At 45.9% G+C, this 26,792-nt stretch overlaps 1 protein-coding gene across 1 annotated transcript in view; it reads left to right on the plus strand.

The window, feature by feature from the left end:
- The first annotated feature begins 1,983 nt into the window (after positions 1-1,983).
- KCNQ1 (potassium voltage-gated channel subfamily Q member 1) overlaps positions 1,984-26,792 on the plus strand; it is a 267,942-nt gene continuing 243,133 nt past the window's right edge. The window contains exon 1 of the mRNA XM_075325459.1: positions 1,984-2,168. The gene's annotated coding sequence lies outside the window, so the exon portion shown is untranslated. The remainder of the gene's footprint in view (positions 2,169-26,792) is intronic.

Raw genomic sequence — 26,792 nt, forward strand, 5'->3', positions numbered from 1 at the left:
TCCCGCTCATCTCTGCCCCTCTTCTATTCGGCGGCGGTTCGGTGACGCTGCTGTGACGTCGCTGTGACGCTGATCAAACCGCCCCCTTAGAAAGGAGGCGGTTTGCCGGTCACAGCGACGTCGCAGAACAGGTATGTGCGTGTGACGCTGCTGTAGCGATAATGTTCGGTACGGCAGCGATCACACGATATCGCATGTACGATGGGGGCGGGTGCTTTCGCGCTCGACATCGCTAGCAATTGCTAGCGATGTCGTAGCGTGTAAAGCGGCCTTTAGGCTGAGTTCACATGTCCAGTAATCATCTGTTAGATCGGATCCTGTAGAGATCCGCTAGGAAAAAAGTTCTGCAAATACAATTTTTTTGTCCGTTGTTAAATAACTGATGTCTTCCTGATCCATTTATTTAACATTGGAGTTTACGGAGAACGGTCCATTAACCGATTGCTATTTAGTCATCCATTTTTCTTGCATTTCTAACACATCCGTTTTTTCTGTGAGGATCTGTTTCAAATGGAAGATAAATAGCAATCAGTTAATGGATACATCCTGCATAGATTTCCATGGTAAAAAAACAGATCCGACAGAAATAACGGTAATTTTTCCAGCTGATCTCTGCAGGATCAAATATGAGGCCTCTTTCACATGTCAAAACACACACGTGCGTATGTGTATGCGTGTTCGTATGTGTGTTCAGCGTGTGCTTTCAGTGTGCTATCCGTGTGACATCTGTCTGCATAGTACACGAACAGCATGAATTTCTATACCTGTCCATGGTGCTGCTGTGTCTGGTGCTGCTGCTGCTTCCGGTCCTCGGTGCAGTGCATATACAATGACCATAATGAGCGGGGTCAGAAGCACATGACAGCAGCGGCAGAGACAGCAGCGCTGGAGAAGGTGAGCATAGAAATTAATTTTATTTCACAGTTGCGTGGTTTTCTCCGGTACGTTTCGCACTGATGTCACACGGATCACATTCATGCGGTGCTGCCGGAGCAAACGGACATGTCTACGTGTGGAGCACACAAACACATGGTCCATGGTAAAAAAAAAACAAAAAAAACCCAAAACACGCAGACCGATTGATTTTAATGGGTCTACGTGTGTCCGTGTCTCCGGTACATGTAAAAACGGACCTCAAACGTATAGAGACACGGACATCACACGTACCGGAGACACGGACATCACACGTACCGGAGACACGGACATCACACGTACCGGAGACACGGACATCACACGTACCGGAGACACGGACATCACACGTACCGGAGACACGGACATCACACGTACCGGAGACACGGACATCACACGTACCGGAGACACGGACATCACACGTACCGGAGACACGGACATCACACGTACCGGAGACACGGACATCACACGTACCGGAGACACGGACATCACACGTACCGGAGACACGGACATCACACGTACCGGAGACACGGACATCACACGTACCGGAGACACGGACATCACACGTACCGGAGACACGGACATCACACGTACCGGAGACACGGACATCACACGTACCGGAGACACGGACATCACACGTACTGGAGACACGGAAGTGTGAAGGAGGCCTTAGAAGTGTAGATGAGCAAAACGGCTACATGCGAGTGCAACCGACGTGTAATAGCTGTATTCATTATACAGGTAAAGAAGGTAAAAACATAAAAGTACAACAAAAAGTCTAAAAAAATATTTCCTGGTTAGTGACATTTAATTTTAAAAAAAAGTGCATGAGAATTGGAGCAGAACCTGAGGGATGCAGCCTTCCTGGACTTCAGGGATTAAGGGGTTAACAATGGAGTGAAGCCAAGAAGTTAGGGAGGTTTTTGTTTTTTTTTAACAAGAAGTCTCAGGTTACAATAGTGTAATGGCTGCCAGCAGTGTGAGCCTTGCTTGTGCTAGTGGCCATGCTTCCTGTGCCATCGCTCACACCGGCCTTGTGAGCCCACAGTGTTAGCGGAGCCTGACGTGCCATTTTGAGGAAGATGTGTTATTGTTTTGTTATTTTGCATTGAACCCAACAAGGAAGTGAAGCTCTGAGGAACTTGTGTCAGAAAGTTTACAAGCTGCAGAGATCCTAAAGGAAACCTCAGCACTTCCTAGATCTCTTTCCTCTGCGCTGGGATCTTCAAGCCACATCTGCAGCCATGCTGGGAACATAGGTAAAGCCCCGAGGGCTCCACAAAGGATTCAGTATATGAGCTTTGGAAAAGGTCTGATAACGGATGAGCTGTGGGAGCATAGACGTGCCTATTTGTGGACTTCACCGGTGGTGTGTATGTTGGGGTAGCCATGAGCTGTCTGTGATCTGCGCTCAGTATTTAGCCATATTGATACAGGTAAAATATATCTTTGTACCGTGTTAGCCAGTAGAGATAAAAAAATATGTAAAAGAACTTTCTTACTGCCCTATTCTATGTCCTGTTCTGTATAAGTATAAATATGTGACTCTTCAGATTTTGTGTTATACCATGCCTGATGAAGAGACCTGAGTAGTCTGGAAAGCTTGCAATTATTACCATCTTTTCAGTTAGCCATTAAAAGGTATCAACCACTGAGGACTTCAGTTCTTTTTAAACAATTTTTTAGTTAGCCATATTAATGTCTGCGGTAGCAGAGCTGATGTAGCAGGGTTCACTTTATAGTTGAGCAATATCACTCTGTTCATGGTCTGTGTAATTCGTTCTCTGATGTAGCGTTGATCAGTATTAGATCTTGCTGAGGATTTTGTGTCTGGATTTTTGGATGGAAAGTCTGGAGCTGCTAACAGCAGCAGTGTGGATGAACTTTCCCAAATGTCGATTCTTTATGCCATTCAGTGCGGGCTTCTCCCATTGAAATACATGATATGAGATCCACATGTAAAATGTGAAAATTTTCTTGAAGATCATTAACAGATTTTTTTTTTTTTCTTTTCATCATCTGGGGAAGAATCTTTAGGTTGTATTCACTGACGTGTATTATATTTTGTAATTCATGGACCAGCTGCGCAGATCTCCTGGCCCAAACCCATAAGATTCAAGGGGGTCGGGTGTCTCTGAGGGGGTCGGGTGTCTCTGAGGGGGTCGGGTGTCTCTGAGGGGGTCGGGTGTCTCTGAGGGGGGTCGGGTGTCTCTGAGGGGGGATCGGGTGTCTCTGAGGGGGGATCGGGTGTCTCTGAGGGGGGATCGGGTGTCTCTGAGGGGGGATCGGGTGTCTCTGAGGGGGGATCGGGTGTCTCTGAGGGGGTCAGGTGTCTCTGAGGGGGGTCAGGTGTCTCTGAGGGGGGTCGGGTGTCTCTGAGGGGGGTCGGGTGTCTCTGAGGGGGGTCGGGTGTCTCTGAGGGGGTCGGGTGTCTCTGAGGGGGTCGGGTGTCTCTGAGGGGGACGGGTGTCTCTGAGGGGGACCTACTCCTACTTGGACCCCCAACACACCAATGTGTAAATTTGGCCTAAGGGTTGGTGATGGGAAAATACTAAGATATTCAGGTTCGGATTATTTGTACTGAACACACAGTACTATTCCAGCATTTGTCATGAATAATGAACCTAGTACAAGTCAATGGGGAACCTGAGCATTTTTCTGAAAAATCTTCATGAAAAATGCTCGGGTTCCCCATTGACTTGTATTAGGCTACTTTTACACATCCGGTTTGAGCAATACGGCTCAATCCGGCTGTGAAACCTATGCAACGGATGCGGAGAAAACCCCGCATCCTTTGCATAAGTTTTTACATGCGGCCCGTCCGTTTTTTTTTCCGGTTGCGGCACGATACTGAGCATGCGCAGTGGAAGAAACCGCATGCGGCGGCCGGATGCGTTTTTTTCCGCATTGCGCCACATCCGGCGTCTATAGGCATGCATTGAAAAATGCGCCGCAGCGGCCGGATGCGGCGCAATGCGTTTTTTTTGCCGGAGCAAAAAACGTTGCAGGCAACGTTCCATCCGGCCGCGGCACCAGCTACATCTGCCGCATGCGGCAAAAACCGGACCGACCGCAAGCCCATGCGGCACAATACGGCACCAATGTAAGTCTATGCAAAAAAAAACCCGCAACCGGCGGCAAAAAAAACCAGTTGCGGTTTTTCTGCAGAGCGCCGCATTGTGCCGCAGAGCAAAAACCGGATGTGTGAAAGTAGCCTTAGGTTTGTTATTTGTGATGATTACTGGAATAGTACTCTGTATTCGGTACAAATAATCTGAACACAAATATCTTACTATTCGCCTATCGCTAATTAAGGGTATGTGCACTTAAAAAGCGCCTAAAAAAAAAAATTAACATATTGCACAGCAAGGTAAAAACGCAATTGCTGTGCACACGTTCAGTCTTTTTGTTACCTCTTTTAACTTCTTCATGTTTGATAACTGAAGCAGTTAAAAAAGTAACATGCTCAATATTCCGGTGGCTTCTGCTCTGAAGGGCTCTCTAGTTGTTATAGTTTAAAGTAATAGGAAAAAAGACATCGGTTGTGGATTTGCTGCAAAAATTACTGCAGAAACCACCACCAAAACCGCTTCACTGTAAGGTCCGCAGACTTCATCAATAGGTGCGCTAGAGTCTGAAATGTTATGCTTCATTTTTTTTATTTTCTTTTTCTAATTTCCTAAATTTCATTTTATCTTTTTAATTCCATTGCTATCTAATTAAAATGATGATCTCCTATGAAGATCAGAGGCGGGATGTTTCCCAGGACTATATCAGCTTTCAGTACAACGACCCCCCCCCCCCCCCCCCCCCCCCCCCCCCCCCCCCCCCCCCCCCCCCCCCCCCCCCCCCCCCCCCCCCCCCCCCCCCCCCCCCCCCCCCCCCCCGGTGTGACAGCCCTTTTGGCGTCTCAGTAGGGAGATTGGAGTCGGTGATTGACAGCAGCGTTTAAAAGGCTAAACAGCAGCGATGGTAACCAGCTCTGGTCATGGCTGTGAAAAGCAGATGCTGGCTCTGTTTGGTCTTGTTCACATAGCAAGTATTTTACATCAATATTTAGAAGCCAATGCAAGGAGTGAGGCAAAAATACAGGAGGTTTGCATTTGTTTCTATTATACTTGTGTAAACTGATGGTTTCATTCCTGATTTTACCTTTCATATAGTAAACACCAATTGTTAGAGAATAAACCCGTGCCACACCAACAAAATATGGAAAATTGTATTACTCTCATAAGATCATAATCATCAGTGTGGGGGTATATTGGACCAATAGGACCATTCGGAATTTAATATAAAACACCAAGAAAGAATACTGTACAAGGGGTCACAAAAAAACATTGTCTTTATTAATATTCAATTAAAAACAAGGTAAATAAATATTTTATACATATATTTTTTAAAAAACACAACCATTGGCTGGAAGAATATTCATATAGTGTCTAAGGCCGGAGTAATGCGGGCGTCACACGGTACGATACATCTGGCGATGTGTCATCGGGGTCACGTCGTTAGTGACGCACATCCGGCATCGTCAGAGATATTGTACCGTGTGACACCTATGAACGAGCAGAAATACTCACCTTCCTGTTCATCGTTGACGTCGTTCATTTTCATAATCTCGTTCCTCCTTCTGTGCTCCGGTTGTTTGTTGCTCCTGTGGCAGCACACATCGCTCCGTGTGACACCCCAGGAGCGGCGAACACGGCTTACCTGCATCCGCCGGCAATTCGGAGGAAAGGAGGTGGGCAGGATGTTTACGTCCCGCTCATCTCCGCCCCTCCGCTTCTATTGGCCGGCTGCCGTGTGACGTCACTGTGACGCCGAACGTCTCTCCCCCTTCAGGAAGAGGATGTTTGCCACCGTGACGGGGGGGGGTTAACGACTTTGTGTGCCATGGGCAACTAATTGCCCGTGACGCACAAACGACGGGGGCGGGTGCGATCGCACGATTTATGATCCTGTGTGACGCCCGCATAACACTTGTGAGTGACTCTGTTCACCCGGCACGGCCGCACAATATCCTGACAGGAGCGGGTCGGCTGCATGTATTTTTATGTAGCTGCACGCTCGTGTCTGGAGAGCGGCAGACCGTCCTGGGTGATGCGATGTGAGACTCGTGCAAGTCATAGGCAAGTGTGACTTCTGCCTAAAGGCCTTGTGCGCACTAGACGGAATTTCCTGCGGATTACCCACGGATTTGCTGCATGTTTCGCTGCAGAAAATGTTCAAAATATCTCTGCAGTGATTCACCAGCAAATTCTATGGGAAAAAAAAAATGCTGTGCGCACTAGGCAGATTTTGACAGCTGCATGTTTTGCTGCGGGATTCCCGCAGCAAAAACAACTGCATGTCACTTCTTTTCCGCAGGTGCCTGCGTTTTCGAGGGCTGGCAGAGGATTGATGCCCGGTATCTGGCCAGATGCTGCTCCCCATAAAAAGTGTATGGGGAACAGAATCTGGCCCAAAGGGGTAGAAGCAAGCGCTTCATACTCATCAATGACCGGGCAGCTGTCACACTGCTCCCGCGGCGGCTCTTTCATCTTCCAGAGCCGGCTCATTATTCCATCTCGTATTCACACCTTCCCTTCTCACCGGTGGCTGTGATTGGTTGCAGGCAGACACACACCCACGCTGAGTGACAGCCGCGCGGGACAAAAGCACGGCCCGGAGACTTCAGGACCATGGACAGCACGAGCATGGAGAACTGTGAAATCCCGCAGGGAACAACCTGCGGCAATTCCACACCAAGTCCGCAACAATACGCAACATACCGCATGCGGATTTCGGTGCGGATTTTTTGCGGGTGTTTTTTTTTTTTTTTTTTTTTTTTTTTTTTTCCCCCCCCGCAGGTGTGGAAAGCTTTAAGAGCCTGTGGAATGTTCTTAAAAAAATTCCATTTTCTAGTGCGCACAGTGCCTTAGGGGCAAAGTTCTCCTTGTGGAGAGAGCCAAGTTAGCGTAAGGAGGCTTGTAGGCCACATGATGCTCCCCTGGGAACTTAAAGGATTATTTCCATCTCCATCATCCTATCCCAATATGTAGTAGGAATAATAATTATTAATAGCAAATCCCACCAATTAGAAATGTAGTATAGTTCTCCTGATATAGCCATGTTTCTTACCTCATGTGCAGGGCACTGTAGTAGCTTAGGTATCCAAGGTTATGGCCACACATATAGGGAAAGTTAGTTGCTACTGGTCAATACCATGGATACCTAAGCTGTAATGTCCTGCACATAAGGTAAAATAGAAAGAATATGGCATTTCTGATGAAGGGTGCTCTGGCAGGGTCCATATCTGCCAGGAGTGCCTGGCTGCTATAGTACAGGACATAAGTTGAGTGATATAGCCTTTCAGGAGACCTATACCATACTTCTATGTCACTTACCTCATGTGCAGGGCATTACAGCTTGGGTATCTGTGGTTATGACCACTAGCAACTAACTAACCTTCCCTATATGTGTAGCCATAACCATGGATACCTAAACTGCTGCAATGCCCTGCACATGAGGTAAGAGACATTGCTGTATCAGGAGGACTACATTTCTAATTAAAAGCATTTTCTATTTCTTATGATAATAATGATAATTATTATTACTACACCTACGATATATTGGGATAAGATCTTGGAGATGGGAATAGCCCTATAAATATGCAATTTTACTTTTCGGAGAAAAAGAGAAGTCCTGTGCCACCTATTGGATGTAGCAATCCTAAAAGTTGGTCAATATCCACCTGTTTCGGATTAGTGCCATATGATTTAGTATTAGCCAAACCAGAAAGTTAATTTTCATAAGTGCAATGCAGGTGATCTGATTTGCTTGGTTAGAGACCTGTGACAACAGGTGGTGCTAATGTTCAAGTCCTCTTTCTCTCTGAAAAAGCATTTCCAGTTTCTGTTTCTTCATATCGGGAGAAAAAACTGTTTAAACAGGCGGACTATTTAATGGTTATTTCAGTCCAGAATTTCCTGAGAAATGGCCCTATTTTTTTTTTTTTTTCTTTCTTCTTAATTACAGTTTTGAGAAATATGAGGATGACCTAGGTAAAAGGGGTGGATTTTCTGCCCCCAAATTGAGTCCCCATTCTGATGACCGCAATGTTGGTAAGTATGCGGATGATGTTGGAGGAAAGGATCGGGCATGTTAAACTTTATTTTTTGTGTTGTTTCTTGCTCCTTTGTCATGAATGGCTCCTTAAGGACTTGTGGGCACAAAAATCATCGGCCGATTCTGCTTCTCCGGTTGTAAATGGGGACCATAATAAAAGTGATGGGCAGCTTAGAACATGTCACTTGTCACTCATTGTGGGACATTAGTTCACCTGTGTATAAAGACCCTAACCCTTAGGCTGCGTTCAGTCCATGTTTTGTCCTTTTTTTTTTTTTTAACATATGTGCTGTTATTTGCTGTCTGTTTTGTGCAATGTGGCATCAGATACCTGATTTAAATAATAATGGTCAAATACAGGTTCCTATCTTTTATAAGTGTAAAGCATTCATGGAAAATGCATGAAATATGGATGGTAGCCGGTATGTGACCCGTTCTTTGTGTATCCATTGACATATAATGGTTGAGTCTGAGCCAAAATACAGATCAAAGTAGCACATGGTCTGACTGATATAATATATTATATTTATTTTTTTACTTACACACCAAACCCTTCAGTCTATGTGTAAAGATCATTCATGTGAACCATCACAGTGCTTTTGCATTGGTCCTTGTGCTGTCCGTTTTCTACCTGTTTTGCATGCAGACAGAACGTGGCCTCAGATCGAGCATTTGCTACATTTTGCCTATTGAGAACACTGCATATTTGGTGGAATCGAGCATGTATGTGTATAAGGAAGTTGGAAATGATGGCTGTCAGTTGTAACCCCCCCCCCCCCCCCCCCCTCTCTCCCATTCATCCAAAAACTGCCTAAGGCCCTTTTCACACATCAGTTTTTTGCTATCAGTCACAATCCATTTTCTCTCGACAGATTGTGGCTAAACTGGTGTGACGGATCCGTTTTTGGACGGATCCGACTAACTGGGGGCTAAATAATAAATTGGAGCATGCTGAGTTAAAAAAAAATCTGTCCCCGAATTCCGGCATTTGACGGATGACGACGAATCCTGCGATCATAGGCTTCCATTCAACCAAATGATGGACGGCGACGGATCTGTCACTGTCTGTTTTTCAACGTACACAAAAAACGTTACTGTGGTCGTCGTCTCCGTCCAACGGAGAAACATTTTTCGGCGAATCTGTCGAATGAATCGTGAGGCCATCCGTCGTTAATACAAGCAGATGAGAAAAAAACGGATCCAGCGGCATCAGTCGCCGGATTTTTTTTTTTTTCAAAATTCGACAGATTGTGACTGATGGCAAAAAACTGATGTGTGATTGTATACTTCCTTCTTCTTGTCGCCTCTTGTGTATGGTCATGTAGTGAGCAGATTCCCAATGATACATGTCAGTACTTGTGGACGTTCTTTCATTAGAGACTGTGGTGTTATGTGACATGGGGTGGGGGCTGCATTCATGTGGATTTTTTGTTTTCAATCTTGAAGTAAATGGGGATCTGGAGCTGGCGTCAATGAGCATGGAAGGTGTGTACACGGGGGCTCTATGGTGTCTTTGAAGTACAAGTGTTATTCATGGGTAATCCCTGGGTGCTGATTTCATGCAGTGCGGGTGCCAAGGAGGATTATTCTTCGGTTTTATTTTTCTTCAGTTTACACTTGGATTATGGAGAAGACGGTGACATATTCTAGGTGAGAACCTCATGGTGATTTTGACCTTGAACCACAAGGTCTGCAATCTAGTTTTCATTAACTGGTTTGGACTAGTACACCCATGATTCATAGATATTAAAGATGGAAGTTGGCTTTGCTTAAGGCCGGTTTCACACATCCGGCTTTTTGCCGGTTTGCCGGATCCGGCGCTCTCCCATACAGTGACTACAGTACAGTGACAGCGCAACAAGCGCCGGTCACGTGATGTCATGTGACCGGCGCATGTGACCCGGAAGTTACAGCGCTGTCACTGTACTGTATTGTCTGTACGGGAGAGCGCCGGATCCGGCAAACCGGCGAAAAGCCGGATGTGTGAAACCGGCCTTACTCTGCTGTGGAAAGAATTGAGATCTGATTCTTGACCTGATGGATACCAAGGCATCCAACTAATCCCACTGATTATAAAGGTGTCCATTATGGGGCCTACTATTTAACTGGACAAAATAAATTTGCTTGTGGTTCTACTTTCTGTCATTTTTGTATGGCATTTGTGATGGCGTCTTCCAGGTAGACATGTACAGAGCCTTAGTAGATGACCTTATTTGTCAACCAAATAGGACAAGAATTACAAAGCGCACCATTCCCTCTAAAATGGGCAACCATTCCTGCCCTGTAGAAGAGCCTATTACCCAGGCCATGAAGGAGTCTAGTACTCTGCCTCTCAGTTCAAGGCTGAGGGATAATATACTGTGTTATGGGAATATTACAGATTGAGCAAAAATCATAAAGTAAAAAATCTTAGGAAAACACTTTATCTTGGTGCCCATTGAACAGGCTGATGGCAGCCATTAAGTGACACCAACGGGGCTACAGGCAAGGCAGTCTGTAACAGCACGTCTACACAGACCGCACTCCATGTGCACTGATTGATCGGTCTGTGCTCGTAGAATATCATGGTATCAGCGCACATGTGGAAATACTATACAGATAATGACTTTTCAGCCTGGTCACCACATAGTGGAGTATGTGGGATGTTCACCTCATGAAGACTTCTAACAATGGGTCTCGTTATTCTTTCACAGCTCGTATTAGGGCTCACTCACACTTGCGCTATTTTGACGCAAACGGAATCCGTCACTAATGTAGTACAGTTCATTTATTTACAGTGGAAGCACGACATCGTGTGGACTCAAGCGGGTACTGCATGACACACACACGCGCCATAGTAACGCGCTTCCACTGTAAATAAATGAACTGTACTACATTAGTGACGGATTCCGTTTGCGTCAAAATAGCGCAAGTGTGAAACTAGCCTCAGGAGAATGGCATACAATTGTCTCACTGGGTGAACAAGTGTTTTGCTAATATATGTGGTGGTTGCTGGTCAGTTTAGACAGACCAATAATTGGAAAATGAGCATTTGTGGTATCCCACATAGTGGCCATCTCCATGGGAAACCCTCTGAGGGAAAACTTTCCTTATTTTGGGCTGAGTTGTACTTCACATATTGGAAATTTTATCCTTCAAGTGATGCGTAAGAAATCCTCTCGAAATGGTGGACGTCACCCGCCTCTTCCCCCCCTCAGCTGCCATCTCGCAATTGACACTAAACTGCATATCTGAAGATAGCTCCTCCCACTCGCATGTGACTCATACAGCTACAGTCATTGGCTGACACCATAGAGCAGGGGTGGGGAACCTTTTTTCTGCCGGGGGCCATTTGAAAATTTCTGCCAACCTTCAAGGGCCACACAAAATTATCAATGTGAAAATGACCCTGCTATATTTAGTCAAAGGATTAACTCACCGCTACTGTGGCAGCCAGAGCTGCTTGTCTTTGGTGTGACCATGATGTTTATTGAAATGAATCATGTTTCTTCTCACAGCTGCTTTTTCAAGTTTGTCTCTGTCTGGAGCACAGTCAACTCTGTGATAATAAGATTGGTAAATCATATACATCACATAACAGACACTGTATATACATCACAGAAGACACTGGGGGCACATACAACATTGGAGAGCTGGGGGCATATACATTACATAGGAGACATTGGGACTGCTGTATATACATCACATAGGAGATGCTGGGACTGCTGTATATACACCACAGGAGACACTGGGGTCACCTACATCAAACAAGGGGCTGGGGACATGTATATGCCCCCAGCCCCTCCTTTGATATATATGCCCCAGCATCTGCAATGTGATGTATAAGTCACAGGAGACACTGGGGGCACGCACATCACAAGAGGGGCTTGGGGCACGGCTATGTCACTGGGGGGAGGCACACAGACCTGGGGTGATGCACAGCATTGGGGGGCACACTGCACTGAGGGTTGCATGCAACTTGTGGAGAGGGGGTGGTACACAAACCGGGGGGAGGGGCACAAAGCACTGAACGGGACACACAACAGCGAGGGTGGGCGCCAGACTCGTAGCACCGGAGAGCAGACGCCGGACACACAGCATCAGAGGGCAGAGGGCGGGCACACACATCTGGAAGTTGTGAAGTTGCTGTGGGACGGAAGCGCAGAGCGCTAAACCTGCCCACAAAGTTAGTCCTTGGCACGCCAGCACTGGCCAGTGGAAGAACACATTAGTGCACACAAGCAGTGCATGTGAGGATTTAAAGAGCCGGCGGCCTGCAAGACCGCAGTGGCGACTCGAACACTGTCGCCCCCGGGAATCTGCCCGGGGGCCGCAGAAAAGGTCATGGTGGGCCACATAAGGACTGCGGGCCGGATGTTCCCCACCCCTGCCATAGAGGAAGCTTAACCCTCTGAGTGCTGCCAGTTAGCAGTTTTTGGCAATATATGCTATAATATACAATATACATAAAAAATTACACCATTTCTGTGAAACACTCTCTATACTTCTGGTATCTCATGGAAATGGCCACTTTGTGGGATACCACACTTTCATCTCTGCTAGGTGCTTGCTGACAGGCTGAGTATATGTAGAGTGGCGTAGTGGTCGTGGGATTGACTCCAAATGTCCCGGCACATCACATGAAAGAGCTGGTCCTGGCTGGGTGTGTGGACTTGTGTTGTGTGGTCCATTCGCCTGTGCAGGTGACATATTGCACTGGCATTGGCTAGCTGGGGACCAAATGATGACAACTCTTTCACACAAGGAGACCACAAATTTGTTCCAAACAACTCTGCTTCACGTAATGGTTTATTTTCATCTACAACTTCACACACCAGATAGCAGGAACATATCTTCCAGAACGTTTCAATTGTTCAAGGCCTATTAAGACACAATCTCAGTTCTCGCTGAGTTGTTTATGATCTTACTGGACCTAACGTTACAGTCCAATTTATGATGGTCACCATCCCATCCAGCGGCTGCATGTCCAGTTTCCTCATGGAGGAGAGAGTCAGGGGTTCTGTCACGATGGCCAGACTTGTGCTCCCTGATGTTTCCGCATCCACGTCTCTACTCTTTGTAGAGGAGGGGGTAACAGGTAGCCACTAGTGCCAGAATAGACTGTGTTCTTGGATGCTTGGAGACTTCGTCTGGGAAAGTCCACTCCGCTCACGTATCAGTTAGGTTCGACCCATTACCTGTTAGGCTTCGGGCCTAGTAGCTAAAGGCCCGTTTTCGAGACCCTTCTATCTGGGGTTCAATCCGTATGGAAGCAGACTAGGTCTTCACTAACTTTTTCTTTTCTTTTTTTTTTTTTTTTCTAGAACAAACCATTTCTTACCCTATTAGCTAACTGCTTCCATTTTTTTGACTAATCTCAACACTTTACTTGTGGCAACTACATATCAAAGTGCTATGTAGTATACATGGATACGTTACAATACAATACATCACATTACGTCTTGCGTTACAATACAATCCACACATCACAATATCTACAAAAGATGCATCACACTGTTTAAATTACACTACATGACATTGCAATAATGTGATTGGTGTCTTTAAGGAAGAAACACTTCCTTACATACATATGTAGGGCCTAGCGGGATCGTAATTATAAGCGAGGGATTGACCCCGGACACTACAACATGCTACACATGAAAAGACAAAGTTATGGCTGGGTGTTTGGACTTGTGTTATTTGAGCTGTGAACTCACGCAGGACCATACTGCCCTGACATCGGCTGGTCAACACCGGATGACAACTTGTTTCCACAAGGAGACCAACAGTTTCTTCCAAACAGTACTTTACTCAGTGTTTCATTTTCAGCAACAACTTTACACATCAGATAGCGGGCACAGATCTTTCAGCACGTTACAATTCTACAAGGCATGTTCAGACACCACTCTGTTTCCACTGAATTGCTTCCGGTTTTACTGGTCCTGTGAGTTCTAGCACAACCCAGCCCAATGCTACAGTACAACATGTGACAGTCACTTTCCATTGCAGTGGTTCCACATCTAGTATGTTCAGAGGGGAGATGATCGTGGCTCCTATCACCAGGGCCAGAAGAGTCCTGCACTCTGAAACTTGGGTAGAATCCAATAGATTACATCATGTTCTATACAAGCACACACTCAATATATCACATCACAATACAATCCATACATTATTATCATAGGTAACATAACATGTATACAAAAGACTCAAGACCTCAATTACATTACGCTATACAATGAGATTGGTGCCTTCAGGCACAAGAAGGCGACAGCAAAGATTCACCACTTTAACATATATAAATAACTAGCTGTAGTACCAGAGCGTTGCCCGGGATAGTAACTGTCTGTCTCTCTCAAAGTCTGTCTGTGTGTCGCTGTCTGTCTGTCTCTGTCTGTGTCTTTCTTTGTCTGTCTGTGTCTGTCTCTGTCTGTCTGTTTCTCTTTGTCTGTATTTGTATCAGTCTATCTGTCTCCATCTCTGTGTCTGTCTGTCTGACTCTCTATATCTGTGTCTCTCTCTATATGTGTGTCTCTGTCTCGTTGCCCCGTCTCTCTCGTTGCCCCGTCTGTCTGTCTTTATCAGTCTCCCCACTAACCTCTTATTGCCTCACACATAAGCTTTTTATACTAACAGTTTATTTTGTTCTATAGCAACCACTGACAGTTGCTATTAATAGCCTGTAGCTCCCACCTCCATTCAGTTTAATGGAGGCAGGATTTTGGAGAGTAACTGTAAAGCGCGGGGTTAAATTTTCCTGTCAAAACATAGTCTATGACGTTGCCTGAATCACATGAGGCGTCTGCAAAATTTCGTGATTGTAAATGCGACGGTGCGGATTCCTTTAGCGGGCACACACACACACACACACACACACACACACACACACACACACTGAGCTTTTAATGTGACAAGTCCCAAAAAGTTGGAACCAATTGGACTTTTTGTGGTTTGCTTGTCAGTCACCGTACTTTGTGGGTTCAAATAGTGGCCAAAGTGATCATGTGAGCCCCAGCCTAATGTTATAATCTGAGGAGCTTCATGGGGGGTTGTGGCACTGCACATACGACCCTCTTCCTTTTTTTTATTTCCTTCTAAAGTCAGATTGGAAACCATAAGGCCGGATTCCCATATGTGTTCTGCTTATGGACTGCGGTGCCCGGATGACCCATTGGTCTCCTGACCTCAGCTCGGGAGCATTATAGGCATATCCCCAATTAATACATTGACCACTTAGTCTAGATTCACATCTGTGCTTTTCACTGTCCTAGTACAGGCTGCTGTGCTTCCCTGGGTCACCTGACTGAAAATCGACAGCCACATAGGCCTACATGAGGCTGTCGTGTTCAGATTAGGAGACCCCTGGCCACTGTGTGCATCATGGACTGTATTCATGCCTCAACATTTTGCCTGAGATTAGCTTAAGTGGATAATGAATTAATTCAATTTTCAGGAGAAATATCAGTAGAACGTCACTGTGCACTGATCTGAAAAACAATGCCCCAAAGTATTATGGATAGTTTTCATTAAAATAGGTAGGCAATGAGAGCTGAACTTTTACAGTATCACTTGCATAATGTTCATAGAACCAGTCTGAGACATGTCACACGTCGTTATCACATCCAACAAATAGGGGAACAACTTGACCCCTTCAGGATCTCGTCCTGGTAGTATAAAAGCACTCTATATGCCCTCTTAAAGGGATGTTTGGTATTGTGTAATATTTTTTTTTTTTTTTTATTTAGATTAAATATTTTAATTAAAGGGGTTGTCCCATGAAAAAAGTATTATTTCAAGATCTGTTGGTTAAAATTAACTAAGCTTGACAATTGGATGTGGTTTTAAAAAAAAAAAAAAAAAAAAAAAAAGTGTTCCTGTGCGGAGATAATCTTACAATCATTTAAGGTGTAGATTTCTGCCTTTGAGGTAAAACATTTTTTAAAAAAAAAGCGGGGAAATGTTTTACCTCACAAAAAGAATCAGCGATTATCTCGTGCTGGAATGTCTGTATATTCTCTTCCATCTTCCCCTGCCCAGGAGATGTGGTATGATCAGACCATCTCCCTGTACGGTCAGACACAGCCATTACACAGTACACAGCAGGGACACATGGATAAGATTCTCAGCACAGGAACATTTTTATTTTTTTTTTTTAAATACATGCAATTGTGAAAATTTATAATTTTTCCAAGATCTGTTGATTAAAATTAACTTTAAAGGGGAAAACCCCTTTAATAGCTGTAAAAGCTCTTGTGTTACACATTCTAGAGGCACTTAAACAACACTTCCAGACAGATACTTCGAGATCACTACATAGTCAAGAAATGTTGCCGGTCACCTCATTCAGTTTGTGCAATGTAGGTACACAGACATACTGGGGCAGAATTTGTAAGTTTAAGGCCAGGTTCACACGATCGACATTGAGGTTCTAGGTACAGACCATGATAACTTTACTGGCTGTGATGGATCTCCTGTATGTGAGCTTGAGTTTGGGTTAGGAGACCCGCTGATTTTCTGTACTTTGACCGTGAATACCTTGTGTGAAAGTGGCCATAATTGTATGTAACTGCAGGGTGTAGCAAAAATACAAGCAACCAATGGGCACTGCTGAAAACAAAATGACGGCTGATGCGTAGAGGTGCAGTGAATTTGTTGATGTTGAAAGAGTCATCAATTTAAATAGATTTCTCACCATAAAATGGTGCTCATCAATTTTCTCCCATGACCCTCACTATTTGACCCACTACGCAATGCAGGGAAAGGGGATATGACTGACAGGTCATCGTGCAGTTTCCCAGTAGAAGCCCTGAACAGTGAATGGCAGAGGTTGTGGAATGTTCCTCTTGACTCATAGAATGAGAACTTTAAGATAGTTGTTTATGGTATTTTACATGGTGCTTATGGTATTTGACATGCCCGTTACCTAAGGAGGTCACTTTCTTTTCTGTGGCACCGAAATAATCCTGCCATTGTCTCTCTAGGTGATTTTAAAGGTTCGTTGCAGTTCTGTGTGCTGTGCCCAGGGGCAGTCTGGATGGGCTTGCTGTTTCTTATCCTCCGCATCAGACAGTCTTCACAAAAAGGAATCGAATGATAAGATGACAGGGGCCCTTTTTGGCGCTTTGTTCCTTAATTTGCTCTTTCTATCTCACTCCCCACCCCCAATCGAGCAGATGTGCGCAGCAAGTAGGGCCCATGTCGCCTGCGTTGGAATTATCTGGAAGTGTGCTAAGCCCAGTGGAGCCCGAAGGCGGCATACCGTTTCCAGTGGAGCCCGAAAGGCGGCATACCGTTTCCAGTGGAGCCCGAAAGGCGGCATACCGTTTCCAGTGGAGCCCGAAAGGCGGCATACCGTTTCCAGTGGAGCCCGAAAGGCGGCATACCGTTTCCAGTGGAGCCCGAAAGGCGGCATACCGTTTCCAGTGGAGCCCGAAAGGCGGCATACCGTTTCCAGTGGAGCCCGAAAGGCGGCATACCGTTTCCAGTGGAGCCCGAAAGGCGGCATACCGTTTCCAGTGGAGCCCGAAAGGCGGCATACCGTTTCCAGTGGAGCCCGAAAGGCGGCATACCGTTTCCAGTGGAGCCCGAAGGCGGCATACCGTTTCCAGTGGAGCCCGAAAGGCGGCATACCGAACATTGTTACCAAAAGAAAATCAGACTGCCTGGTCAAATGCCAAAGACTGACTGTTGCGAACTAGAGACTGAGAAACGTACATTTTGTTCCAGAGTGGTGTCCAAGTGAGCCAGGTCGTTACTTCCCGCCATGACTTACGGTACTGAGAGAGAGCATAGCTCATTACTAAGTTAACTTTCGGTGTAGTGTATTACCACCTACTGTAACTGCACCACATAACTGACCCACTAGCTTAAATAGATTGTAAGTTATAATCGTAATATATTGTGACTACGGGAAACGGCGACATTGATGCTCCCTTGACAGAATGACCAAAGGTGCTTTACACGCTGCGATATCACTAACGATATATCGTCGGGGTCACGTCGTTAGTGACGCACATCCGGCGTCGTTAGGTGTCACATACTGTGATGTCACTAGGAGCGACGATCAACGATCGCGAAAACGTCAAAAATCATTGATCGTTGACACATCGCTCCTTTTCATAATATCGTTGTTGGTGGTGCATGCCGCTGGTTGTTCGTCGTTCCTGCGGCATCACACATCGCTATGTGTGACACCGCAGGAACTACGAACATCTCCTTACCTGCGTCCACCGGCAATGAGGAAGGAAGGAGGTGGGTGGGATGTTACGTCCCGCTCATCTCCGCCCCTCCGCTTCCATTGGACGGCTGCCGTGTGACGTCATTGTGACACTGCACGAACCGCCTCCTTAGAAAAGAGGCGGTTCGCCGGCCACATCGATGTCGCAGGGAAGGTAAGTCCGTGTGATGGGTGTTAACGATGTTGTGCGCCACGGGCAGCGATTTTGCTGTGACGCACAACCGACGGCGGTGGGTACTCTCGCTAGCGATATTGCAGCGTGTAAAGTGCCCTCAAGAACGGGTTACTGATGACAGGTTTTGTTTATGATATTCAGTGATTGCATGTACTTGATCAGTCAAGTGTAACTGTGAAATGCATGAATTGTCTGCTCAGAACCTTTCTTTTGTATTACTTTCCACTCACACCCATTCCCCTTCCAGTCCCTTTTCCCCACCTAAAAAAAAAAATCTGTGGCTAGTGCTGGGTCATCTTAAAGGGAACCTGTCAGGTGCAATATGCACCCAGAGCCAAAAGCAGTTCTGGGTACATAGTGCTAATCCCTACCTGTCCCTGTATATAGTAGCATAGATAAAGAGATCTTTAGAAAAAGTAATTCTAAAGATCCTTTATGATATGCTAATGAGTGTGGGGACTAGTCCCAAGGGAGTTTCTCTCTCACCTAGCCACCCTCTTAGCATGCCCACAGGGGCATACTAACATGCTATTCAATGCAGCATCACCAGTGGTGCCGCGCGTTCCTGTGTTCGCTGTGACCACGCTTCTGAATGCCGGGCACTTTCGGTCATGCACAGTAGACCTCTCTGAAGCTGGGACGTGTACACCCAGCTTCATACTGCACATGACTGGAAGTGCCTGGCATTCAGAAGCGCGAACACAGGTACACGCGGCACCGCTGGTAACTCTGCATTGAAAAGCATGTTAGTACATCCTTGTGGGCATGCTAATAAGGGGGCTAGTCGGGGAATAAAACGCTCTTGGGACTAGTCACCGTGCTCATTAGCATAAGATAAAAGATCTTTAGAAATACTTTTTCTAAAGATCTCTTAATCTATGCTACTGTATACAGGGGACGGTTAGACAGGGAATAGCAATATGCACCCAGAACTGCTCGTGGTTATGGTTCCATACAGGACCTGCCAGGTTCCCTTTATTGCTATATGCGCACAATGCAGATTTGATGCAGATATTTTCTGCATCAGATCTGCACGTTCTGGCAGAAAAACGCACCAAATCAAGCATGTGCTTTTGGTGTGTTTTTGTGCCATGAATTTTTCTTAACTAACTTAAAGGGAACCTGTCACCACTTTTTAGCGTCTAAGCTGCAGCCACCACCACCGGGCTCTTATATACAGCATTCTAACCTGCAGTATAGAAGAGCCCAGGCCGGGGGTATAACATAATAATGACTTTATAATACTTACCTAACGTTCGCCGGTTCCGGCGCCGCCTCTTTCGGCCATCTTGCCTGTGTGCATGACATGTCTACATCAAACACACTCACTGGTCCCGTGCATGCGCACTACAATACTTTGATCTGTCCTGCTCAGGACCTGAATGCCGGCGAGTGTGGATGACGTCAGACCCGTCATGCACCGCAGCTAGAGAAGGAGAACGAAGATGGGCGAAAGAGGCGGCTCCGAACAACGGAGACTCCCATATGGCCAACTGCGCAATCGTTATGTTCTCAGCGGCCTGGGCTCTTATATACAGCATTTTAGAATGCTGTATATAAAAGATCACTGGTGGTGGCCGCAGCTTATACACCAAAAAAGTGGTGACAGGTTCCCTTTAATGTGGGGGAGGGCTAAAAAATGCAGGAAAAACGCACCAACAATTGATATGCTGCAGATTATTTTCTGCACCAAATTTGCAAGGAAACAATAAGCAACGTGCGCACAACACTTCAGAATTCTAACTGATTTTGCTAACATAGCTGGCCAAAAGATAGAGCTGCAGATTTGTGCCAAAATCTGCATTAAAAAATTGCATCAAAAACGCACTGTGCGCACAGAGCGTTACTGTGTGTTGCTTTACAGGCCTAAAGTTTACACTTCTACAAAAAGAGTTGCTGTAAAGTTTGTGGCATGGTATAGGAGTGTATTCTGCTCTAGAAAAATGTAATTATTAGACAATGCTGTGGACCCAATATCGCAGCAGAATCATGGTGTAAAACATAGGGCACTAGAGACTGCTTGTGCCATTGTATTGTCTGTAACCCCGTGCACATGCATTTGCACTAAAGAGCAGGGTAAGCTGAGAAAACAAAGATTACGCCCTCCATACACTTTAGCTGTCAGTCAAACGATGGCGGCAGCTTCTTTTCCCAATTCCTCCTCTGCCAAGGACTTTGGTGTTCTCTATGAAGATAAAGCTTCCAGATGAAATAGACATGCCGGAGCCTTCTGTCTCTTGATATCAGGGTAGTAAGGAGGCCCCATACACATTAAGGCCACGTCACACTAAGCAACATCGCTGCTGAGGCACGACTTTTGTGACATCCAGCAACAACCTGGCCCCTGCTGTGAGGTCGCTGGTTGTTGCTGAATGCCCTGGGACATTTTTTAGTTGTTGCTCTCCCGCTGTGAAGCGCACATCGCTGTGTGTGACAGCGAGACAGCAACAACTAAATGTGCAGGCAGCAGGAGCCGGCTTCTGCAGACGCTGGTAACCCATGTAAATATCGGGTAACCAAGAAGCCCTTTCCTTGGTTACCCGATATTTACCTTCGTTACCAGCGTCCGCCGCTCTCACGCTGTCAGTGCCGGCTCCCTGCTCTCTGCACACGCAGCCGAAGTACACATCGAGTAATTAACCCGGTGTGTACTGTGGCTAGGAGTGCAGGGAGCCAGCGCTAAGCGGTGTGCGCTGGTAACCAAGGTAAATATCGGGTTGGTTACCCGATATTTACCTTAGTTACCAAGCGCAGCATCTCTTCCACACGTCGCTGCTGGCTGGGGGCTGGTCACTGGTTGCTGGTGAGATCTGTCTGTGTGACAGCTCGCCAGCAACCCATGTAGCAACGCTCCAGCAATCCCTGCCAGGTCAGGTTGCTGGTGGGATCGCTGGAGCGTCGCTTAGTGTGACATCTCACCAGCGACCTCCTAGCAACTTACCAGCGATCCCTATCAGGTTGTATCATTGTTGGGATCACTGGTAAGTTGTTTAGTGTGACTGGGCCTTTAAGGTACCGTCACACTAAGCAACGCTCCAGCGATCCCACCAGCAACCTGACCTGGCAGGGATCGCTGGAGCGTCGCTACACGGGTTGCTGGTGAGCTGTCACACAGGCAGATCTCACCAGTGACCAGCCCCCAGCCAGCAGCAATGCGTGGAAGCGATGCTGCATTTGGTAACTAAGGTAAATATCGGGTAACCAACCCAATATTTACCTTGGTTACCAACGCACACCGCTTAGCGCTGGCTCCCTGCACACCTAGCCACAGTACACACCGGGTTAATTAACCCGATGTGTAGTCTGGGTGTGCAGGGAGTAAGGAGCCGGCACTGACAGCGTGAGAGCGGCCGACGCTGGTAACGAAGGTAAATATCGGGTAACCAAGGAAAGGGCTTCTTGGTTACCTAATATTTACATTGGTTACCAGCGTCCGCAGAAGCCGGCTCCTGCTGCCTGCACATTTAGTTGTTGCTCTCTCGCTGTCACACACAGCGATCTGTGCTTCACAGCGGGAGAGCAACAACTAAAAAATGGTCCAGGACATTCAGCAACAACCAGCGACTTCACAGCAGGGGCCAGGTTGTTGCTGGATGTCACACACAGCGACATCACTAGCAACATCGCTGCTACGTCACAAAGGTTGTGCCTTAGGCTACTTTCACACATCAGGTTTTTGCCATCAGGTACAATCCGGAAAAAACGGGTAAATCGGATCCGGTACCGCATCCGGTTTATCCCCATAGACTTGCATTGTAACTGGATTGTACCTGATGGCTTTGCGTTGCATCCGGTTTTTTCCGGATGCGGCAAAATTTATCAAAGCGGCGGCCGGAGGCAACGTGTCTTGCAACGTTTTTTTGTCCGGCAAAAAAAAACGCATACACACAGCGACATCACTAGCAACATCGCTGCTACGTCACAAAGGTTGTGCCTTAGGCTACTTTCACACATCAGATTTTTGCCATCAGGTACAATCCGGAAAAAACGGGTAAATCGGATCCGGTACCGCATCCGGTTTATCCCCATAGACTTGCATTGTAACTGGATTGTACCTGATGGCTTTGCGTTGCATCCGGTTTTTTCCGGATGCGGCAAAATTTATCAAAGCGGCGGCCGGAGGCAACGTGTCTTGCAACGTTTTTTTGTCCGGCAAAAAAAAACGCATACACACAGCGACATCACTAGCAACATCGCTGCTACGTCACAAAGGTTGTGCCTTAGGCTACTTTCACACATCAGATTTTTGCCATCAGGTACAATCCGGAAAAAACGGGTAAATCGGATCCGGTACCGCATCCGGTTTATCCCCATAGACTTGCATTGTAACTGGATTGTACCTGATGGCTTTGCGTTGCATCCGGTTTTTTCCGGATGCGGCAAAATTTATCAAAGCGGCGGCCGGAGGCAACGTGTCTTGCAACGTTTTTTTGTCCGGCAAAAAAAAACGCATACACACAGCGACATCACTAGCAACATCGCTGCTACGTCACAAAGGTTGTGCCTTAGGCTACTTTCACACATCAGGTTTTTGCCATCAGGTACAATCCGGAAAAAACGGGTAAATCGGATCCGGTACCGCATCCGGTTTATCCCCATAGACTTGCATTGTAACTGGATTGTACCTGATGGCTTTGCGTTGCATCCGGTTTTTTCCGGATGCGGCAAAATTTATCAAAGCGGCGGCCGGAGGCAACGTGTCTTGCAACGTTTTTTTGTCCGGCAAAAAAAAACGCATCGCGCCGGATCCGGCGCGATACGCCGTGTTTTACAATGAAAGCCTATGGATGCCGGATCCGGCGCAATGCGGTAAAAAATGGATGCGGCTACCGGATCCGTTTTTGTAAACTGCGCATGCACCAAATTAATTAAAAAAGCTGATCCTTCAAAAAAACGGACAAACCGGATGCAAAAACGGATGCAAACCGGATCCACCGGATCCGGTTTTGTACGCATCCGGCATAACGGATCCGTTAAAAACCGAATCCGGTGGATACGGTTTTACATTTTTTTGCCGGATCCTTTGCATCAGGAAAAAAAAGGATTGTGCCTGAATGCAGAAAACTGATGTGTGAAAGTAGCCTTAGCAGCGATGTTGCTAGCGATATTGCTTAGTGAGACGTGGCCTTTAGACTGTCTGCCAAACCTGTAAATCTCAATTGATTCAGCTGGCATTACTGTGTAAGGTGGTCGTAAAGGGAATCTGTCTGTAGGATCAACCCTCCTAAGTAGTTTATATAGGCATGTAGGTCATAGGAAGCTGAATAAAGTGGATACCTTTTATATACTGTATGTGATCCCGTGTCTTAGGCTACTTTCACACATCAGGTTTTTGCCATCAGGTACAATCCGGAAAAAAACGGGTAAATCGGATCCGGTACCGCATCCTTTTTATCCCCATAGACTTGCATTGTAACCGGATTGTACCTGATGGCTTTGCGTTGCATCCGGTTTTTTCCGGATGCGGCAAAATTAATCAAAGCGGCGGCCGGAGGCAACGTATCTTGCAACGTTTTTTTGTCCGGCAAAAAAACCGCATCGCGCCGGATCCGGCGCGATACGGCGTGTTTTACAATGAAAGCCTATGGACGCCGGATCCGGCGCAATGCGGTAAAAAATGGATGCGGCTACCGGATCCGTTTTTGTAAACTGCGCATGCACCAAATTAATTAAAAAAGCTGATCCTTCCAAAAAAAGGACAAACCGGATGCAAAAACGGATGCAAACCGTATCCACCGGATCCGGTTTTGTACGCATCCGGCATAACGGATCCGTTAAAAACTGGATCCGGTGGATACGGTTTGCATCCGTTTTTGCCGGATCCTTTGCATCAGGAAAAAAAAGGATTGTGCCTGAATGCAGAAAACTGATGTGTGAAAGTAGCCTTATTCCAAAGAAATCAATGTGTTTCTTATATGTAAACGAGCTGTTCCAGGCTATGGGCTGGATATAGATCTACATGAGAATCTGCCTCCAGATCTTAAACTGGAATTACCAGTGTGAGACATGTAACTAACACAGAACAGTAGTGCTGAGCTTTGTCTTCTTACAAACACGTGCGCTGCAGCTCTCACCGCTCTGCTATATTGCAATTCTGTCTGCCTGTGAGATGGAGGCTGAAGCTAAGAGGAACCTGCAGATGTGTCAGTTATAATCACACACAGCTCTGCAGTGAAATCGGGAGAGGAGAGAGCGGCCATCACATATTGCACGGGTGATGCCCCCTTTTATTAAAAATAAGTTCTGGAGGCACAATCTTTGAGAGATCAGTGTCTTGCCCATAGTCTGGAATAGCTAATCTACATGTAATGTATAAGAAAAAGTTGAATTTCTCTGGAATATGACATCGTGGACATCAAGGTGTCCTTTTATTCAGCTTCCTATGACCTACATGCCCATATAGACGGATTAGGGTTGATCCTAATAACAGATTCATTTTAAGGCAGGCGCTACACAACATTAGCGGTATCACAGGGTGTGTATTAAAAAGTTGCTACAACATAACATAATGAAAAACAAAACCGAGAAAAAAGGGCACAATACTGTATAAGTATACTGCACAATGCAGACAGGACCCCATTAGAAAACGTGGGGGCAGCGCTATTACAGAAGACTGACTAATCATTTACACACCTATCCTCCATGTGGGGAGTGGTGTCCTAGTATTATAATTGGGCACGGATAAAGCTTGTATAAGGTGTAAGTGGCACAAATGCATGTGGTGCACAGTGTCTAGCTTGGTCCAGGAGGGCTGCCCAGCTCTATGTAAGTGCACCCCATAAGGACAGACTCCCTACTTTCTCGCACCAACACTACAGGACCTGGTTTCAACCTGCAAACATTAAAATGCAAGAGTTATTTTTATATCCTACCCCCCCCCCTTCCCCCAATCACCTGCATTATGCTGCAATGTAGCTGTGGCATACAGGGACCTATGGTCGCGTGACCTGTTCCGCATTTTAAGTAGCCTTAAAGCCCCATCACACGCAGCGATATCACTAGCGAGCGTACCCGCCCCCTTTGCTTGTGTCATGGGCAAATGGCTGCCCGTGGTGCACAATATCGTTAGGAGCCGTCACACGGACTTACCTGCTTAGCGATGTCGCTGTTGCCGGCGAACCGCCTCCTTTCTAAGGGGGCGGTTCGGGCGGCGTCACTAAGCGGCCGCCCAATAGAAGTGATGGGGCGGAGATGAGTGGCCGTAACATCCCGCCCACCTCCCTCCTTCCTCATTACCGGCGGCCGCAGGTAAGCTATAGTTCGTCGTTCCCGAGGTATCACACAGCGATGTGTGATACCTCGGGAACGACGAACAATTTATTATTTTATTTATTTTTCTCTCCCCTCTTGTGGACTGAGTGTCTGTGCAAACTCATAGACACGTCCCACGTTAATCTGAGTGAAAGTCTATGGGTCAGTGAGGAAATTGTACAGCACTCAGATGCCATTGGAATGCGTTCAGCTTTTCACATACTGATTAAAAAGAGGTGCAGAAACATATATATTTTATTTTTTTCTCATTTAAAGAAAACCTTATGACACTGATGAAACTCAGATTTTCTTGTACATGCAAATCACTGTGTGCACAAGCTCTTAGCAGTGTCTTGTTTCTGTTGATACTTTTTTTTATGTATTTTTATTTGCCATATGTTCAGTTGCTTTCACGCTCTAAATTTCTATCCCATAAATATTATTTTTTTTTAAATGTTTTTTTCTTTATAGGTATATTTTTGAGTAAAATGTAAATTGTTCTTTTATTCTATAAACTACTGACAACGTCTCCGAATTTCCAAGCAATAAATTTTGTATTTTTCTGAAAATGAGAAATGGTCCAAATAACAAAAAAATGCACAATGCTTTCATACCTCAAATAATGGAAAGAAAGCAAGTTCATAATCATTTAGAAACAACAACACTAATGTTTTACCTCAGGGAGAGTTCAGAAATCAATATTTTGTGGAATAACCATTATTTTTAATCACAGCTTTCATGCGTCTTGGCATGCTTTCCACAAGTCTTTCATATTGCTTTTGGGGTGAGCTTATGCCACTCCTGGTGCAAAAATGTAAGCAGTTGTTCTTTGATGGCTTGTGAGTATTCGTTTTCCTCTTGATTACATGCCAGAGGTTTTCAATGGGGTTCAGGTCTGGAGATTGGGCTGGCCATGACCGTGACCTATAAAGAGAAAAACCAGAAAAACTGAAAAGTTTGCATTGGTCTCTTATTTTTGGCCAGATCTGTATATATTATAGAGGTTAGTAAAATGTGGCATACAGGGGAACGTAATGCACTTTGTTTGAAGAAGATAAATTATCAAAATGACTTAGCAAGGGTTTTCTTTTGTGACGGATCTGATGGATTACTTATTGTTTCCTATATGTCTTATAC

This window comes from Anomaloglossus baeobatrachus, chromosome 10 (genome assembly GCF_048569485.1).
Source record: "Anomaloglossus baeobatrachus isolate aAnoBae1 chromosome 10, aAnoBae1.hap1, whole genome shotgun sequence".
In the NCBI taxonomy this organism is placed as follows: domain Eukaryota; kingdom Metazoa; phylum Chordata; class Amphibia; order Anura; family Aromobatidae; genus Anomaloglossus; species Anomaloglossus baeobatrachus.